This window comes from Mizuhopecten yessoensis, unplaced genomic scaffold, assembly GCF_002113885.1.
Source record: "Mizuhopecten yessoensis strain PY_sf001 unplaced genomic scaffold, ASM211388v2 scaffold2671, whole genome shotgun sequence".
Lineage (NCBI taxonomy): Eukaryota > Metazoa > Mollusca > Bivalvia > Pectinida > Pectinidae > Mizuhopecten > Mizuhopecten yessoensis.
Genome location: NW_018404662.1, coordinates 2,431,933 through 2,448,528, shown reverse-complemented (window position 1 = coordinate 2,448,528; position 16,596 = coordinate 2,431,933). Strand labels below are relative to the sequence as shown.

The 16,596-nt window shown below is 35.9% G+C and overlaps 1 protein-coding gene across 4 annotated transcripts in view; it reads right to left on the bottom strand.

Moving 5' to 3' along the window:
* Nucleotides 1-14,553, bottom strand: part of LOC110446327 (beta-hexosaminidase subunit beta-like) — a 48,161-nt gene extending 33,608 nt beyond the window's left edge. For all 4 annotated transcript variants that reach the window (XM_021491415.1, XM_021491416.1, XM_021491417.1 and 1 more), the window contains exon 1: nt 14,019-14,553. The gene's annotated coding sequence lies outside the window, so the exon portion shown is untranslated. The remainder of the gene's footprint in view (nt 1-14,018) is intronic.
* Between the last annotated feature and the right edge of the window lie 2,043 nt (nt 14,554-16,596).

Below are 16,596 nucleotides of genomic sequence, written 5' to 3'. Positions count from 1 at the left end.
GTGATTCAAAAATGTCAACAATAAATAAAAGTGACGAATAATGACATATGTTAATGTTTTGAAAATGATTTATAGAATTTATTAGTTTGAGGAACTTGCGTCATCGTGAATAGTGGAACTGGAGTTGCATGTAAATTATATAAACGGGCGGGGTCGTTAAAGTGTGGTAAGCAACACGAAACGGGATACGGAACAAACAACGGGACAGATTTTTTTCTAGTAAAAACAAACAGTGACTTTATTTTTTGGCTTTATTTTCGATATTTGTCATACAGTTTCAAGATCATTTGTACTAAAGTGACAAGACGTACGCCTCCAATAATTATTACGAAACTTTCACGACGTCCCTAAATCATTGGTACGAAATTTACACGACGTCCCTAAATCATTGGTACGAAACTTACACGACGTCCCTAAATCATTGGTACGAAACTTACACGACGTCCCTAAATCATTGGTACGAAACTTACACGACGTGACGAATCATTTGTACGAAAATGACACGCTATTCTGAAACAAGATTGCCTGCAAAAGTTTTTTCTACTCTCCTCCAGACTTCGCTTGGAACATATATTAAGAGTTCAGGTTAGCAGAGAGAAATAGTTTATAGTCAGGTAATCTAGTGTAAATGACGTCCTCAGACTTGAGTCTGATGGAGACTTAAGGTCCTATATCAAAAAAAATCCGTTAGTATCTTTGATTATCAACATGAAAACAACTTATATGTAATAAATGTATCAGCCCCTCGATCTCATATATAGGGTTCGGGTTGGTGTAGAGTATGATATGGAAAACTAGGGAGACGAAAGGTACTCTAATAAATAATTCGAACATGAAATTGAAGGTGATAGATTTAATCAGAACTTCGAGAACTGTAACCAAAATTCCGTTAGATTACTCTGGGCGTCAACACAGACGTGAGGCTTAACGCATATTTACATTACCCGTCATAACTTCAACAAATATTTGAAACGCCTCTCTTACATGGATGACGTTGACGGTAAACGACCAATATCGGAAAGCGCTCCTAAAATAACCAGCCAAGGAGACTTGTGATGTTCGCACTTGACAATCTCGATAATGCAAAAATGGCTGTATACCTGTAACTGACATTTGTTTCGAGAATAAGTGGATACTGAGTAAAGAGATTACTTTGGCGTGGCTATAGGAGACTATTGAAAGAAAGGACAAATTATCTGTCTTTCCAACGAAGCCATGCATATCTTTCTGTACCTCCCAGACATGTTACTTTTACATGAAGGAAACCTGAGGTCTATTTTAGGCTTTGAGGGTCTGTCACCCTCTCTGTAAGTATTGAGTGTCAATTTAAACCTTTGGACTGTCTTATCATACGCCCTAAATACGAAGAGAGATTCATACACATATTCTCACGCCCCTGTGTTTTTACAACCATGGCACAAGAAGATCAGTAACAGACTCGAGGGGAAACGAGATGTTTACAATATGTAAGGTGACGGAAATTGGTCACTACCTTGATTTGTTATGACATGTGCTACGCGGGTTGTGTAGGACAGCTGCCAGGCGAACATCTTCTTCATTAATCTCCAACGCTCGGATGAAAAAAACAACGACAATTCCTTGTATATATTTTTTTATATTTTGTTTTTTATATTTCCAAACACTCTCTATGGAATGAATTTGCCGGGACATATTTAAGATATTATCATACCTTATCTATATAACTGCTTTTCTGATTGGATTAAATTGACCACATGACGGATTGAGAAAACTTCGTATCGTTCTCACGCGCTCGAATTTCCCCGGTAATATGAGCAACTACAGCCGAGTTCCGAGTGAGTGAACAGAAGACAACGATGGCGCGTTAATCATTCATTTAGTATATAATTAAAAAGTTACACATTGACGACCAGCGAGGTCTTTTAAAAGATTAGCCCAAAAGCGACAACTGAAAAAGAATATCATCTATTTAACCTCATGTAAACCGGCTTTCCGGGAATATCGATTCTTAATATAGCCTTCATGGGAATCCGTTAACATTACGTTGTTTGAGAATTAAATGTTTTAAAGGATTTTTACATGTTTAGTAAACGTTTTACATAAAAATATATTGTACAGCATTGGTTAGTATTAGTACAGTATTGGTCAGTATTGGTCAGTATTGTACAATATTGGTCAGTATTGTACAGTATTGGTCAGTATTATACAGTATTGTACAGTATTGTACAGTATTGGTCAGTATTATACAGTATTGGTCAGTATTGTACAGTATTGTACAGTATTGGTCAGTATTGTACAGTATTGGTCAGTATTTTACAGTATTGGTCAGTATTGGTCAGTATGGTACAGTATGGTACAGTATTGTACAGTATGGTACAGTATTGTACAGTATTGGTCAGTATTGGTTAGTATAATACAGTATTGGTCAGTATTGTAGAGTATTGTACAGTATTGGTCAGTATTGTACAGTATTGGTCAGTATTATACAGTATTGGTCAGTATTATACAGTATTGGTCAGTATTGTACAGTATGTACAGTATGTACAGTATTGTACAGTATTGTACAGTATTGGTCAGTATTGTAGAGTATTGGTCAGTATTATACAGTATTGTACAGTAATGTACAGTATTGTACAGTATTGGTCAGTATTGTACAGTATTGGTCAGTATTGGTCAGTATTATTCAGTATTGGTCAGTATTATACAGTATTGGTCAGTATTGGTCAGTATTATACAGTATTGGTCAGTATTGTACAGTATTGTACGGTATTGGTCAGTTTTGTACAGTATTGTTCAGTATTGTACAGTATTGGTCAGTATTGTACAGTATTGGTCAGTATTGTACAGTATTGTACAGTATTGGTCAGTATTGAACAATATTGTACAGTATTGGTCAGTATTGGTCAGTATTGCACAGTATTGGTCAGTATGATTTTATTTTCATAGCCAAGATGTATGATTTGAACCATGAAATAAAACATGACAGTGAACATTGTATCGAAACCTTCCAATCAAAGCCTGTGAAGGTTTGGTTTAAGCGATATAACAATCATGTGCTTTTGATGTGGTATGAATCTGAAAAATCGGTTCAACATATACGTGAATGTTTTTATTTTCAGGTTTTTATCACTTTATATACAACATGACAGACTTACAGAAATTTCTAGTAGGATACACAGTTCTGTGTATGTTATACTGTGTAAGACAATTTTTTTTCCTTACAAAATGACATATTTGGTAAAACGTTAAACACTGCCTGCGGATAGGAGCATATCAAAGTCATTCTGTAGATGTATTTCCCGGCCATGGGGTCAACATCCGTTTCAAACAAACCCTAGCCGAAACAATACGTAAGGGGATCAAAAAAAACCTCAGCCAAGATGACGGCTAGCTCTAACCGCTCTTTCGAGTTATCTATAGCTTTGTAATAGACGTAGTTAAATTATAATTTACTGTATAGGAGTATTTTTTAAAAGACTAAAACCGTTATCGTTAAAACATGATACATTACCATGACTTCTCCTTTAGGAAATAAATCAGAGGGAACGTAAGTTGTGCGGTGGATTAGAATATTTGAAATGCAAAGTCCTGATTAAATTTATGTCATATTAAAAATGATTACATGTAGTATTTGATAACATTAACTGGGAAAAGGGTATTCGAGATGCATGTACAGTAACTCTGACAACAATTAAAGCTGTAATGGGTAGGGTATAGAGTTTTCCCTTCCCATGAAGGTGAAGATAGATTTCGACCTTCACGTTATAACATATCATATACGAAAAACATACCGGTCTAAACATGTAATAAGCACAAAAATAAATGCAGTTCATGTGCACAATTACATGTAACATAAAGAGAATTTACAAGGAAATATTTTCAGATATACATCAAAATTGAAATAGAAAATAATTAAGAAAAACAAAAGGCAACATAGCAATTTATATCTCATACTGTGTGATATTTATTAATTACTTATCCAACGTTAAACAATTCACAACCAGAAAACGCCAAAACTTTTTTTGTGTACGTACCTTGTCTACAAATCAAATGTGTTGTGGTGTTACAAATCCGTGCTGTTCTGTGCTGTAAATCCGTGCTACATTGTATTTGCGCTATACCATGTACATCCGTGCTGTACTGTGCTACAAGTCCTTACTATACACTGTGCTATAAATCCTTGTTGTATTCTGTGCTATAAATCCTTGTTGTATACTGTGCTATAAATCCTTGCTGTATACTGTGCTATAAATCCTTGCTGTATACTGTGCTATAAATCCTTGCTGTATACTGTGCTATAAATCCTTGCTGTATACTGTGCTATAAATCCTTGCTGTATACTGTGCTATAAATCCTTGCTGTATACTGTGCTATAAATCCTTGCTGTATACTGTGCTATAAATCCTTGCTGTATACTGTGCTATAAATCCTTGCTGTATACTGTGCTATAAATCCTTGCTGTATACTGTGCTATAAATCCTTGCTGAATACTGTGCTATAAATCCTTGCTGTATACTGTGCTATAAATCCTTGTTGTATACTGTGCTATAAATCCTTGCTATATACTGTGCTATAAATCCTTGCTATATACTGTGCTATAAATCCTTGCTGTATACTGTGCTATAAATCCTTGCTGAATACTGTGCTATAAATCCTTGCTGTATCCTGTGCTATAAATCCTTGCTGTATCCTGTGCTATAAATCCTTGCTGTATAGTTACTGTGCTATAAAACCTTGCTGTATAGTTACTGTGCTATAAAACCTTGCTGTATACTGTGCTATAAATCCTTGTTGTATACTATGCTATAAATCCTTGCTGAATACTGTGCTATAAATCCTTGCTGTATACTGTGCTATAAATCTTTGCTGTATACTGTGCTATAAATCCTTGCTGTATACTGTGCTATAAAGCCTTGCTGTATCCTGTGCTATAAATCCTTGCTGTATAGTTACTGTGCTATAAAACCTTGCTGTATACTGTGCTATAAAGCCTTGCTGTATCCTGTGCTATACATCCTTGCTGTATAGTTACTGTGCTTTATATCCGCACTCTATGGTGCTTTATCGTGCCGTACGTAGTGTGCCAACATACAATACACTGTGCTAGTAGCAGTTCTGCACTATATTTATGTACCTGTGCTGTATTGCTTGGGGCAACATCCAGCCTAGCCGTAGGTATCAGAAAAAAGCAACAACAACAAAAAAATAGCTGACATAAATGTGATAATTAGCCGTAACAACTCTCACAGGTTCTTAAGAGAGATGTCAAGGGTTGAGTACATTATATTGTTGAAAAATGTTGTTTAAAAGACTGAAAACGTAGCTTTGAGGATATATGTAATGCAGCTATGATATCTTCTTTAGGACAGAATTCTACATTAAAAAACGTATATATTATTAGATATCAGCGGGTGTTATATCAAAACGGGATTGAATGAGAAGTCAGGAAATGAGCGAACAGTGTTAACTCTGTAATACAATGTATAATTATGCAAATTGTCATTGGTAGCGAATCTCGTACATTATTAATGCAGTATTAAGTGATGACATCGCATTTTCTGTACAAATTCGGTGAACGAGGCAGAAGATATCCCCGATCTGTAATGTACGTGTTTAAACACGGTGATACACTACATAAGACCACAATACACCAAATGAAAGTCTTGTTTATAAACTGAACGTCGTCTCCCACACATTACTGCTAAAGAGGTAATTAAATTTGACGCCATTGCGCCAATCTTTGACAGTTTATGATTTGCAACAATGACACGTTACAAAGGCGCCGGAATACATTGGCTTCGTTAAAGCAGACATTAATTTTAATCATGTTAAGAACCGCCAACTGTTATTTTATGAATGCGGTTTAGAGATATCCACTGTTGTACACAGGAAACTATGTAACGCCATTCGTCTATAACATTAAAGAGTCATACTATGTAGAAGACAGGAAACGGCTTCCCCTGTTGTGCAATTTTTTGGCGACGAATAAAATGGATTTCGTGTTAAACGCAGCAATGAAGAGCCCATGTTTGTGATACAATGATGGGAGCATAGGCCGTCACTCCCTGTTTGTAAGACTCAATGAACTAAACCAGCATTTTATTTGGTCAACGGGAATTTTCTTGTGTTTTAAATTGTCACAATGGCGTCTCAGAGGGATAAAGCTTTAAGGTAACTGTATGAAAACACAGTTAGTAAAAGTTAAGGTAAATAATTACTTTCCCCCAATGTTTGACGTCATTTCCGGTGCTATCAGGGATGGATTTCATCCCTATCGATGTTATCGCTTTACACCTACGCCTTTGTGGATTAGATCAACGCAGCACGAACGTCAATCTCTTTCGGCCTATTCTATTTCCTGGTGATAGTGCGGATGTGAGGAAGATGGTATCATCTTGATCATACGATGTACCTCTGTAAACGAACGAGATCGCCATTATACACTTTAGCACCGATGAAAGAAGAACTTAAATACTTACTTCAAATAAGTAAAGTGACATAGTTATTGCTTGTCGAAATAGATCAAAGAAAACGAAAAAACTACATTCCCTTCTTACTCTCTAGCATTGTCGTAGAAAATGGTCAACTGTCATAAATACTTAAGAGTGCCGCTCGACAAATATTTTGGTATAAGAAAACGAGCATGAAATCTTGTAATCATTAAGTCCGACATTGGGTGCATTATACAGGATGCTAGTATTAATTTCATTCAGAAGCATGAGATACCATGTTTGTACGAAGTGGAATCATTCCTGAATGGAACCAGTTGTTACATGTATCTACAATTGTACCAGAGCAGCGTCTGGGAAACAAAAGAACATAACTTCCCCCATAATTTACAGATGCATTCCGAATTTTGCTAAGGGAAAGATACAGTAATACTTTTAAGTAGTATTTTAACTCAGCTCATGCTAAGGTATGTAACAAGAGGTCATACACATTATTAAGTGTCCAAGGTTACAGGTAGGATATGAATATCTACATGGAATTCATCTTTAACATTCTTTAGTTTTAGAGTTTTAGTTTTAGAGTATACGTGTCTCTGCGATCTATATACATAGGATCCTACGTTAGTTTCCATTTTATATGATATTTAGGCTCGCTTAAATGAAAAATTCGGGACGAGTTTCATAAGTTTTACATGAAATGAAAACGAGTGTAAGATCATTTTTATTACTTAGTCAAGATTTGTGGCATTCATTCGTGTAAAACGACAATTTTCCTACAACATACAAATGCAAAAAGCCGCGAAAAAGACTCAAGGTCGTAAGTCTGTGACGTCATGTTCTTGTTCTAGGCGTGACGTCTCAATTGCAACAATTGAAATTTACAACCAATCACAGGGCTGATAGGTCATAGTACATGGGTTAATATCCACTGGATAACACAGTACATTATGTGATAAAATGCTATCTATCGTTTCTATATTTAGTGTTTAAGAGATTATAATCTGATCCCAGCTATGCCTCTAAGTACTGATTTGTGAAGTGCTGTCCTACATGTGAATCACTTGACATAAGCAAACTTCAGGACGTTCACGTTTTAGAGCAGTTCTTTCTGCTGCTACACCCCCTCCTATTATCTATGATTCTTTCCTTAACGATTAGAACCCTTCATTTATCCCAAATACATCCTAGTCCTGTTCCGTTCACACTTGCTTTGTAATAATCAGCCAACTATCTTTGCTAACTTTCATTTCATTATAGACCTAGAAAAGTTTTTATCCAATCATCTGCATTCTTCAATTGTTTATACAGTAAACGTAGTATCCTGCTAAATAGTTAAAAATAACATGCTTTCGGTGATTAACGATGCAGAGAGCTAAAGTACATGTAAACAATTAATTTCACAAATATGACCATTTCATCTATTAAGAACTCATCTTTAGTACCCTAAGTCAAAAACTGCAAAATGTCGATTTTTTGGTTTTTTCTCTATTTATTTACAGAGCGGATGTCATCGATGACACATATCTAGCCTACCCTTCCGGATCACCCAGTCGTTTGTTCTCCTTCAACAACAACACGAGCCTCCACGTACAAAATGTCCTTGTTCATATTTTGCCCTTAATTTCTTTGATTTAGAGTTTGAATTACGATTTTGTTTACTCTAATTAACTTGTTCTTGGATGTATTTCTTTATTTTCTTTGTATTTCTCCACAATGTTCATTTAGTATATGCTAAGGTTTTGCTTCATATTTTCAGTTTTGTCGACTTTCGTACCCATCGCTTTACTGTTACTCTTGATGGTGGATAAGTACCCGCCAGTTTTGGACTTGAGCAAGACTAGGCTGTTACATTATTTGTACTGTGATGTTTTTACAACGTGACACTGACGTACGCCTTCAGATAAACACGGGTCTCGCTATAACAACGTCACACTGACGTAGACCATTTCACAAACTGTGACACGGGTTTCGCGATCTATATACAACAAGTCCAATAAGATCTGAAATAAGATCCCGAGTATACCCTTCGACTGTGAAACTTTCCTTTTTTTTTTAATAAAAAGTACAGTCAAATGAAATATTATCACTGGATGATATTTTTGAGAGTTTGAAATCCGACTCAGACGATGAGACGACAACCAGGACAAAGAGCGCTAGCGAAACATGGACTCTAAGGAGCACTAAGGTCCTCGAACTTTTCATCGGTACCACAGGCGATTATAACATTGGTTATAACTCTACTGAACAGAAAACTCGTCCCCTTCTGAAATACAAGTATAGATAAACGCAGTGCGTACTTGTCTGTACTGTCTACGTTAATTCAATCATGTTTCGTACTCCGACACTGACGTATCTTGATGATATAGATGTACTTTGAAACTGATCACTAATTATTGTATAAAACTTACGTTAATTGCTTATAATACAGTGGATCTAAATATTCTTAGAATGTGGGTTTTTATGATAAAAAAATGAATGTCAAACATGAACAGGAACTTTGCCAAACTTATTGTACTGCCAAAACATCACTGGTAGAGGGTGCTGGTTCACGTACATTGTATATTGGGTTCACACTTTATTTCTAGTTTTAATGAAAGTAGCTAGTATTGCATCAGAAGATGTGAGTGAGTTTTTTTTCTAGTAAGACAATGTAGGTTTAAAAGACTGTGGTCATTATCTTTATAATATTTCAAAAGTTTGGGCTTGAAAATCTCTCTGTTAAACTTTCACAACAATGAACGATTGTTCACGTTTTCTCCTACTTCAATGATCAATGTGTGTATCGCTGCTTCCTTGAGCCTTATGCAAAAATGTGTTGAACAAATAATAAAAACAAGTGCTGATCATGTAAAGTTACACAATCAATTAAAACCTCAACTAACAAGATACAGGTATACAATCAATTAATAGGTGTATTGATAGGGCATACATTCAATTAAAACATATTCTGGTAATGTTCAGGTATACATGTACATTCGATAGATACATGTACTGCTAATGTGGAGCGTGTTCACGTGATGATAAATACCCTATACTACTTGTGTATGTATAACAATAATATATCTAAAAGGTATCCCTGCCCATACAACAATGCCTTCATAAGAACAACATGTTTTAAAATCTGGGCCCAAATTCAAGAAACCATTCCCATGCTCAAGCTTGGATTCTATGCTTAAACCTGCTTTCTTGAAACTCACTTAAATAATGTAAAACAATCAAAAAATAAAATGAAACATTAAAAATAGTATTCGGCTTTAAGTCTCTTCAAATGTTTTTTTTAAATAATCATTAAACAAATAATAATATCATATAAATTTATAACTGAAACACGAAATTAGGCTGGAGCACAAAAAACATACTTGAGCATGAGAACGGTTTCATGAATATGGGCCTAGGTTTTTCTGTTTTTGTTTTGTTTGTTTTGTTTTCATTTTGAGCACTTTCCAAACGGACAACTACTTTTTGCTTGAATTCCATTTCAATGTACGCTATTATATTATATAAGTTTTGCTTTACACAAGTCCAACTTTTACAAGTATTTATGTAGCAGTACAAGTTCCTTAGAGATAAACATACTCTCATTGAAGGTTTCAATATTTTGTCCAAGCCCAGGAGTGGCTTGGGTTTTGCTTAATCGGTATACCAATACATTTCGAGAGCTAATGTTTGGGACACCATAGACAACAAGCATCAAGAGGACACTGATTTGTTTTCAGATGAAGTTAGTGCTATCTTCATCGTGTTCAAATGCATTTCTGTAGATATGTACACTACGAGAACGAGCCTTGTTTTTTCGGCCGTTAGAGGTTTGGTAACGGATATAATAACATCAAGGTCTAAGGCAAGAACAACGCCTGAACGTTTGGTTTGATTTACTTGATTAGCGACCTTAATGAGGACATTTAAGGACGTGTGATCTAGCTTATATTTATGATAAAATATCTAGTGTATTTTCATTTTCATTTCATTTCCGGTGTCATCTAGTAGCTGGGAAAGATAAGAATTGAGTTTGAATGCTTTTCGCCAGATTTCATGTAATTCAAATCACCTGTTATGTCCATATGTTATTGCTGCTGCTTTTTGCGTACCATATTACGATGTTCATGTTATTTTCGTCAACATTTGTAGGTTATAAAACGAATCTTTGATGATTATTTAAGTCCTAGTAATTTATGTAGGACCATCATCAGATGCCAACATATGAACCTGTTCGATGCTTCATTGTGATCTTATGACCAAGAATACACCACAACCACCACTACTACAGGAAACCATCTGACACAGTCATCTTGACAACCAAGGCGATTTGATGTGCTCCAGTCAGGTAAGTAAACAGGGCTGTTGCAGTGAGTTGGTTATTGTATATAACGCGGTGTCTACACCCAATACTAGATTTAAGAATTATGTATGTTTGGCTGTGTACACTTTGGCCCGATATGGAAATACAAATCTACAGTTAATTTTGTACCAATAAAAGATGTGTTCGCCTCAATACCCATAGGGAATGGTTGTTAATAGCACATTGTATGCGTGTCGATTGTGAACCCGTAATGATGACGTTAGAGGAATGACCGTAACGAGGGAATCAGACAATGTATAAGAAGATATAACTCGACCGAGGCAATGTGAACATCCGTTTGTGTTAAATGTGGCCGTGTGGACATCCACTTCTGTAAATGCATCAATGTGGACACTTTTTATTTTATTTGTTTGAATGCGGCATTTATTGTGGATCTCCATTTTAATAATGAACTTAAAACCGGTGACACTGACGCAGGACGATGTTACTAAGGAAGCGTTTTACCCAGCACCACACAGACGAATCAGTGGGCGTAGTGATAATACATTACCCAGGGGGAAAATAGCCACATTCCGATAACGCTGCAGTTCCTTTCATTCGGTATCTGGAGGACTAATACTATAGTCGGTGCTATATAGCATGTTTCCCATGTAATGAAGTAGGTGGTTAGTAATTTTATCATATGAACTCTGAATTTTATTACAACAGTTTATCTTTGACATTCAACTTTAAATACAATCACTTCAATACAAGGTGTTTCGTAGGCCACACATAACCTGATGGTTGAACAATTTCAGTGTACTATTACTAGTTATATATATATATATATATATACGTGTGTGTGTGTGTTTAATATGTGACATGGAAAAGAATATTTTAATATTGAATTTTCATCATATTACTATCTTGAAGGAACGCAGCAAAATAAGTTAAACACAAATCTATCACAGCTCCTACCGACTATACGTGTAATGAGACGCACGTGTTCCCTTCACCCAATTCATCTTATTTATAGTCCGAATTATTCCGACGTTTTATCAACTTTTTTCATATCGGTCTGTCTTCGATTAATCGACGACAGACCGATATGAAAAAAGTCGATAAAACGTCAGAATAATTCGGACTATCTTATTTAATACGACCAATGTATTTGATGTTGTGTTATTGAGAGTTATTAGGTATCAGTCCCTATGGTTAACACCTATAATATTTATATTACCTGGGAAGAAATGACTAGGATTTTGTTAGTAGCTCAATCGGATTAAGGACAACACATCTGTCTCTTTGTACACGGGACAATAAACGCTTTTCTTTCTTTAAAGCGGCTTACTGTACGTGACTGCATGTTGCCTTAAACGCCTCATTACCCATTATGTTATTTCATCTGTAAATTGATTTATCAAATAATTGACTTACAATGGTCATTTCCAGTTTTGCTTAAATATGTTTGTACAGTGTATACGAAATAGTAAGTGTGAAAGACAAATTGTGGTTCTCGTAACAACAAATAATTAAAAAGTGGTATAGCGCAAGAAACTAAGGACTAGACAATTTGAGGTATATTTCCCCGAAATCATCTCCAACACTTTTGAAAGACTCAATCAGACGTTTGCTTACTCCCTTGGACGATGCAAGGGGAAAAAACCGAACACAAACATTGTTCATCAACCACTTTTCTCAAGTTTGCTTGAAGGCATTACTTGGGAGGAGCTCAACTCTAGTAAGGTACAAATGACATTGATATCACTTTACCTATTCGGGTTAAAATTTGGAGTGGGGGCGTAAAGGATATTACACTATGTCTTGTTCAGATGTCCATAGCGCTGAGTTTAGTTTGAATATATTGTTTAAAAAGCGCAGGCCTCAACGACTTAACATTGCATACTTGTTCAAACATACCAACAACAAACTGTAGATCATAAAAAAGAAAAATAGGGCATTTTACATCGTACATTATCTGGCCTGTTGTATTTATACAATCTATACGTATATAAGCCGGGCTGCACATAATCGAACCTACTTTACGACACCTGTAACAGTTCTGCTAGAGCTGCAGTTTTTATAGCCTGCGTTTTTAAGTGTCGAGAAAAACGCGTATACTTTAAACCTGTCCGAGTCACATTTAACTTTCAGGTCGACATTTACATTTCATTATAAACATAACTAAAGGTTAAAAGGACGAAAGTCAAAGTTAGACTACATCAAAGGCCGAAGACTGGTCTGTTTGTTGCTTACTCAGTTTTTCAACGTCCCTTATTCTTTCCTTTGTGTAAATATTTAATTTTCAAAGGAGTAAATCAGTACATTTTGAAATGAAAACAATACATTTCTTATTACAGGTAGATAAATAATGATTGCCATCTTAGAATCAAAGTAAGCAGAGGGGCTATAATCAGTATGAATATCAATAATAATAAATATCGCGTTTCTTGGAAATAGGCTGCAATATGTATTATTTGTAAGTACCTTGTATCAATACGTCTTAGCTCTGTGAGGTTTTCTTTAACATACTCACAATGAGGTTTACATCTGTAGGTATGACATACATCAGGGAATTACATTACATTCTACATATATAAAGTCACTTTGAAATGGGCAATGCCTTGATATATCATAAGAGAATGTCAAATCCAAATGTCTGCCAATTGTCATTATATGTGAAGGGTAAATAAAGATTTTGCAATGTATTTGTTTTCATTTGAACATTTAGGGCAAAGTATTAAGCAAATTCACGTCACTAGAACAAAAAACAAAAACAAAAACAAACCACAACCAATATTGAATATCAATAATCATAATGATAATAAAAAGGAAATGGTATATGAAAGCAAGCAAACGTCGTCTATTTGTTTTCAGTTCTAGTGGGGTATGTAACTAACATATAAAATAAAACCAGACGGAGTGTTTTTGTAAAAACAAGCAATTCTGTAGTATGTAATTATGAAGTACAATGTACATTCATGTAATTTTGTAGTATATAATTATGTAGTACACACATGTAATTCTGTAGTATATAATTATGTAGTACACACATGTAATTGTGTAGTATATAGTTATGTAGTACACACATGTAATTTTGTAGTATATAGTTATGTAGTACACACATGTAATTCTGTAGTATATAATTATGTAGTACACACATGTAATTTTGTAGTATATAGTTATGTAGTACATACATGTGATTCTGTTGTATACAATTCTATAGTAATATTTGTTTTGCTGTTGTGTCACTATTCTGTAATAATAAATAGAAATATATTCTGAAAAAATGCACATGAGATAGTACTTACCGTGGAAATGTTGACTTCCCTATCACTCCTCCTCGATTCCCTAAACCAAGCACGCTCGTAAATATAGTATACTATGAAATGACTGAACCACGAGTTAATAGTATTAGTGCTCTGTATGATTAATCATTATATTTCTTAACAAAATTAACTATTTATGTGCATGACTCCCCAGAGTAAATTCCCGGCCGCAGATTAGCATCACCCACCTAGATCAAGGGCACGCGCAGATTTAATTCTGTCACTGACACCTGAGCCCAGCTGATGGAATGACGGGCGACTGGTGATCGATTCTGCAAGCAAGGAACGGAACTTCTAAATACGTGTTGACTTCCCAATACAAGCTCCTCCTGCTCGTCCTGCTCGTCCTCCTCGTCCTTCCTTCCTCCTCCAGTTTTTCCAATACATCTCTCCCCATGTCCGTGTCTCCTCTTTATCCTCAAGGTTTTTATCATTGCTTTTTTTTTTTAAATTTATCCTCTTTTCATCTGACCCGTCCTTCATTTTATCCATCATTCTTCACAATCCTTGTTTTTCGTCCTCTTTCTCCTTATCCTTCACTATCTATCGACTTCCCCTCCCCCTCCTCCTCCCTTCCTTTCTTGCCGCCCTCCCCCGCCCATCCCAATCAGTGTCAAAACATCAGCCGCCATACACCATTTACCTTCACTCAAACATTTAAGCAATAAACAATTGTTTCAGGAAATCGATATTGAATCCCGATGTTGCCGATGACTGACAGGTCAGTGTGCATTGCTTGGCATCGAACACAAACACGATATTCCAATTCAATTTTTGAAAAAAACACCACGATGGCGACTAAGCAAGAGAGAAGGATGGATAGAAGAAAGAAAGATAGTAATTTGTGTAGGACCATCATCAGATGCCAACATATGAACCTGTTCGATGCTTCATTGTGATCTTATGACCACGAATACACCACAACCACCCCTACTGCTGTGACAGATAGAAACACGACACTGTAGAAAGATACCATCGAAAGGTCGAAAGAAAAAAAACACGATAACAATTTCTGCGATTTAAAGCCACAGCATTATAAAGTGTGTGAAGTAGGGATAAAACTAATTCAAATATTGTAGGTTTGACTCTTATACCAGTACTTTACACTATATACAATGTATAACTAGCTTGTTAGACTTAACTGTATCAATGCTGCTCCATTGACTTTCCTGTTCAAGGAGTGGTTTATCTGCCAAGAAATGTTAAAACACAACATTTCATTCGGAAGTTTTCGTAGCTTTACAGAAATGACCTGGGCAATCAAGTGAAGTGGACGGAGATTGTTTTTTTTATCTTGACCCCTCAGTTAGTTAGTTTATCGATCGAAACACCAGTACAGCCAATAATAGTATATATATATATGTCTCTTGATACATGTATGTGGTCGAAAAGAACAGCCTGCTTGGTTTTTATCGGTATTTAATGAAACAGTAAACATACATGATTTCGGGATAATCTGGTTTCCTTTGGTCAGGACTTTCCAGGCATTGCCTAAGGGAAGTAGACCTGGGGGAACAGAGTCTTATGATTCAGTTTCCCGAAAGATTCTTAACTTGAGGAATACAACGATTTTGCGTTTGAAAGCATTGCTTAAATCAACTGAGAATGCTTTTAGTTGTTGCAGTGTTTTATAATGAGAAAAAATACTTATTTATGAAATGTTAAGGTTCATATTTATGAAATGTTAAGGTTCATTATTTAACATGTGGCAAACTCTTACAGTGTACTATCTAATACTATTCATTCAGGAGATCTGTGAACGATTTTGTTATAACTCTGCGTTAAAAGGTGGAATTTTGGTAATCATCTTCAACTTATCCTGAATGGTTTGACAGGTCTGGGTTAGTTAATTGTGGATGTGGCGACTAATCATCCTCAACTTATCCTGACTGGTCTGACAGGTCTGGGTTAGTAAATTGTGGATGTGGCGAACTATTATCCTCAACTTATCCTGATTGGTCTGACAGGTCTTTGTTAGTTAATTGTGGATCTGGCGACTAATTATCCTCAACTTATCCCGAATGGTCTGACAGGTCTGGGTTAGTTAATTGTGGATGTGGCGACTTATCATCCTCAACCGATCCTGACCTGTCTGACAGGTCTGGGTTAGTTAATTGTGGATGTGGCGACTAATCATCCTTAACCTATCCTGACTGGTCTGACAGGTCTGGGTTAGTTAATTGTGGATGTGGCGACTTATCATCCTCAACTTATCCTGACTGGTGTGACAGGTCTGGGTTAGTAAATTGTGGATGTGGCGACTAATCAGCCTCAACTTATCCAGACTGGTCTGACAGGTCTGGGTTAGTTAATTGTAGATGTGGCGACTAATCATCCTCAACTTGTCCTGAATGGTATGACATGTCTGGGTTAGTTAATTGTGGATGTGGCGACGAATCATCATTAACTTATCCTGACTGGTCTGACAGGTCTGGGTTAGTTAATTGTAGATGTGGCGACTAATCATCCTCAACTTGTCCTGACTGGTCTGACAGGACTGGGTTAGTTAATTGTTGATGTGGCGACTAATCATCTCAACTTGTCCTGAATGGTCTGACAT